Source organism: Panicum virgatum, chromosome 9K (genome assembly GCF_016808335.1).
Source record: "Panicum virgatum strain AP13 chromosome 9K, P.virgatum_v5, whole genome shotgun sequence".
In the NCBI taxonomy this organism is placed as follows: Eukaryota; Viridiplantae; Streptophyta; class Magnoliopsida; order Poales; family Poaceae; genus Panicum; species Panicum virgatum.
The window spans coordinates 36,078,441-36,083,350 of NC_053144.1; positions in this window are offsets into that span (position 1 = coordinate 36,078,441).

Below are 4,910 nucleotides of genomic sequence, written 5' to 3' on the forward strand. Positions count from 1 at the left end.
CTCCAAATTCTACTTGCAAGCCCCCACAAATACAGGCCTCCTATTGAGCCTCTATTCGTGTGGGACCCACCAATCCATCTCCCGCATCGGGCTCGCCCCTGCTCCGCCCGCGGGCATCCCACCCCTGCGCCGCCCGCCACCTCCGCCCCTGCGCCACCCGCCACTGCCTTCCCGCCCCTGCGCCGCCCGCCGCTGCCATCCCCTTCTCTTCCTCCCTTCCCTCCTCTTCCTCTTCTCCCGCTCCCGGATCCGACTTCTCCAGCGGATCCCGCGCCATCTCTAGCGCCATGGATCGATACGCGCCGGCATCCCGCGCCATCTCCGGCAGCGGGCGGCCTCCTCGTCCGACGACGGCTCCCCCGGAGAAGATGCGACGTCGTCCGTTCGTCGCACCGCATCCCCGTCCTACTGCAAATCCTCCCGCTGCCGGCCTTCCTCGTCGCCAAGATCTGCCATCTCCCGCCGGCAGCCTACCTTGTCAGCTCCCCAATGATGCGCTCGTTCCTCCACGCGGCCGTCACACGTCCACCTTCACGGAGCCTCAAGGTGCTTCACCACCATTCTCCACCGCCGCCACCTTTGACGCCCGCAGCACGGCATCATCGCCAGTACTAATGTACGAGGCCGCGGATGACGACTTAAGCTCCACCCCAATAGTTGACTGGATGCCTGATTTCTCTGCAAATGTAAGTCAATGTTTACTCTGCGCCTTGCTTCAATTTCTGCTTGAAATCAGTTCAGACATTTAGTTGTGAATGCATGTTCACAACAGAATCAGGGACAAATGTTTTATTGTATTCATGTCTGAATTCTGAATTATGAAATGTGGCTGGAAATGGAAAAGTAGCTGAATTCTAAATTCTGAAATTATTTGGGCCCTGCTGCTGCTGTGTTCCATTTCACTGAAAAAGGGTTCCAAAGTCACCAATGCATGGGTTCAATAATGCTATGTCTGACAAGGACTGCTTGAATGCTTTGCTTGCCTCAAGTGTAGGCTGGCTATTTATACTCCCTGATGGTCAGTGATTTGTACCTGCATTACTCCTAGCATTTGAAATCTTTGCTGGAATTTTATTCCCTATGTACTCACTTTCTGAAAAATAAAGCCCACGGGTGATCTGTGCAGTGCTATAGAAGATAAATGTTGTTTTTCCTTTTATCTTGCTGCTTTCATGTGCTTGCTGCTTTCAGAATTCAGAGTATGTATGTGCATATGCATGCGCAGCTGCTTTCAGAATTCAGAAAGGTACAGAGCTATGTCCCTGTTCTGTTAGAGCAGGGTTCTTTTGTGCTTTCATGTACATTTCTATGGATTGCTATTTAACTGTTCAAGTGCTCATAAAAAATGTACAGAGCTAGGTAAATGAATCTGGGAAACCTTTTTGGGCATACAAGTGGATGAATAAAGTAGCCGAGTTATTGTTGCTGAAATCTGTTCTGCTGCTCCCAGCACTGCAGGAATATTTGCTTCAAAATTCTAACTAGACACAGAACAAATGAATTATTGGCTTGCATAACAGGCAAACAAAAATTATTTACCTTGGAAACTGATTATTTACCTTCGTATCTGGATTTTCAGACTGCTAACTTTACGAGTGCCAACTTGAGAGGAGCTAATCTTGAAGCTGCCAATCTCAAGGTAAATTGAATTTTCTTTAACACGATTTCCTAATGTTCTTACTGTAGAATTGAAGCAAGGGGTACAATGATAATCATTCAGTTTACTTGGTCACTGAATGGACCATTCTGTGAATTGTTGCCTATCTTAAATTAGTGCTGCATTTTATGTCTAAGTTAGAACAATGTATGGTTCTGACATTTTCTCTTATGCAGGACCCAAGGGCTTCTACCTCCCAGTCTTTTACAAACATGATGACACTGGACAACGATGCTGCAGTGGAATTACTGATGGCGTCGGATCCCACTCCAAGTAGTGGAGGGAAAGGAGTATCAAGGCGAGGCAGTGGCTACATTCAATGTGAAGATATCCAGCTTTGCACATCTTGGATGAATATCAGCAATGACCCCATCGTCGGTAATGAGCAGCCATCAAAAACTTATTGGAATAGGATTGCTGATGATTTCCACCAGAACAGAGACTTTGATTCCAATAGGTCTGCCAATTCTCTCGAGCATCGAATGGGGATCATACTGAAGGATTGCATGCTGTTCCAAGCATGCTATGAACAGATCGAGCGCCGTAATCCCAGCGGTGTCCCGTACCAAGAACATGTACTTGATCTCTGTTGTTGCTCCTATATCTTGTCATTGCTTTATATATATTCCTTTGATTGCCGTAATCCCTGCTGCTATATCTCTGTTATTGCAGATGATTGAAGCTCAAGCAAGGTATGCTAGAGCTTCAAGTGGAAAAAGTTTCCAACTCGTCCATTGTTGGCTCAAGGTGAGACATTGCGAGAAGTTCGCATCACTGAGACAAAACAAGATGCCGAGTAGAAAGCAAGACGTTGCACCAGAGGGAGAAGAACAGCAAGAGGCCAGCCAAGGCCCTCCTTCCAAGAAAGCCCGACCTCCGGGTAGAAAGCAATCCAAAGACAAGCTAAAAAAAATGAAGGAGATGACGAGTACAAGGATATGATGCAAAATTTGATAGTATTGAAGGCCGAGGAATATAAGATGAAGAAAGAACGATGGGACAAAGATATGGCGCTCGAGCAGCGTAGGCTACAGATGGAGGAGCGGCGGCTGTAGTGGGAGCAGGAAAAGAAGATCATGTTCTGTGACATGACTACCATGGACGCTCATCAAAGGGCGTATGTCTTGGCGAAGAGAGCTCAAATAGCAAAGGAGACAAGTGCTGCTGTAGTTGATAGCGCCGGTGCTAGTGTGGGCGACAGCGGGGAGAGCGTAGTGTAGGCTAAAATTCTCTAGTTTGGTCTTTAGAGTTTATATATTGGTTTGTAATTAATGGATACTGCTCTACTGTTTCTATTCAGTTGCGCTGAATATTCACATGGGATCTGTTCAAATGTAATAACCTGAATGTTCACTGTTGGTGAAACATTTGATGATGTGTTTGATCTTAAAATACTGGAGAATGCATTTGTGTTCATGAAACAAGATCTGAAGCAGTCAAGAAAAGTTAGGTTACCTGAATGGGGGTACAGACAGCAATACAGCATTGTTTTCTGATCATGCATGCATGCCGGTTTTACATTGCTGGTTTCAAATGTGATTCTGTTATGACTGAGAATGACAATTGTGATTTTGCCTGCATGTGTGTAATGTTAACACTGGCCTCAGCAAGGAAGCAGTGATAAAGCTGCTCAAGCAAAGAAAATTTTCATCATGGAGACTGAAATGCTGCTCTGAAAATTAGGTCCCAGCTGTGAAAACTAATGCAGCTCTGAAAATGCGACCTTGAACAGGATAGTCAGACAAAAGATATACCATTACCATCCATTGGAAATGAATGTTTGCAAGAAATTAATGAAGTAATAACAATATGAAAATGCCAGATTTTGCATCAGAACTAGCTTGCAATTTACATAGAAATGCTATCACTAGAAGTATGCAATTTTCCTATTCTTGCATATTCAGTTCTGTCGCGGGGATTTTCAGGGGTACCCACAGCCGGGTGGCGGAGCGCACCCGCCTATTCCCAGTGAGGGAGTACTCGGGGAAGTACTAGGCGATGGGGCTAGATCTACGCTGAGATTGGGACTCAGGAACACACGATTTAGAGTGGTTCGGGCCGCCGGAGCGTAATACCCTACGTCCACTGGGAGATGTATTGTCTTGGTTGTGTGAATGAATCTATCCTCTGCTGGTCTTGGCTCTTACCCAGCCTGAGGTTTTCTAGCGGCGCTCTCCCCTTTTATAGATCAAAGGGGGGGCGGATACATAGAACGTTGATGCCCCGACAGGTGGGCCCAACGTGACTGTGGCTACAGTGGTAGCGAATCCTTCCTTCGATATGCGTACTGCTGCTCTTCTGACACAGGGGGTCTTCTCTTGTCCCGTCAGCGAGGCGCCCGTTGGAGTAGCGTAGCTTGCGGCGTGGCCTGCTGAGGCTATTATATAGCGTCATAATGGGTGAAGCCGAGCCGTCGTATCCGACTGTTACGGCAGACTGGCAGACGCGGCATGGGCGGCGCCATCGGCTCCACTGCCTTGGTAATACGCGATCAATAGTGCCCCCTGGTCAGTCAAACGCCTCGGCTTCCTCTATATCAAAGTGGACGTCCACCTACCGCAATAAATGCGAAGGTAGGTGGACCTCAATATGGAGACCAAGGGCCTCATACACGTGTCGGCCCCGGACCACCCTGAGGCGGGGCGTCCCAACTTTCCCTTGGAGAGGGGTCCGGTTGCTATCCAGGACCCTATGAGGGGTCCGGGACCCCGCGGGGGTCCGGATTCCTTGGGAGGTCCGGAGCCCTGGCTGCTTGCGCTTGAGCGCCTGTTTTTCCTGGGACACGTGGCGTTCCCAGACCTTCCCCGGCCGTGGAACAGGTCCGGACCTTTGTCGGGAGGACAGGACTTCGGACTGCAGGGGTCCGGCTGTTTGGTTGTAGTCAAGGATGACTACAAAGGCTCTTGCCTAGTCACAGCAAGAGGGGGTACCCCAGTCCTGGGGTACCGACAGTGGCCCCCGGGCCCACCTCGGGAGAGGTCCGAACCCGCGGGTGGGGCCACCACCGTGATGTGTTCCTACGCAACTTGATTGCGTTGGTGTGCTCTTGGAGAGAGTGGGCATCCCGGACCCCTGAGGCCGGTATGCTTGTTGCCTGGTTTAGGTACTAGAGTGCTCTCCACGGGGCGACGAAGGTGTAGGCTTAGGGTACGGAACCAAGCTAAGCGGCTACACGGACTTCGGATCGCTCAGGGGGTAGCACCACTTCCCGGACCTCGACCCAGCTCAAGAGCTGGCTTCCTAAGTCCAACAC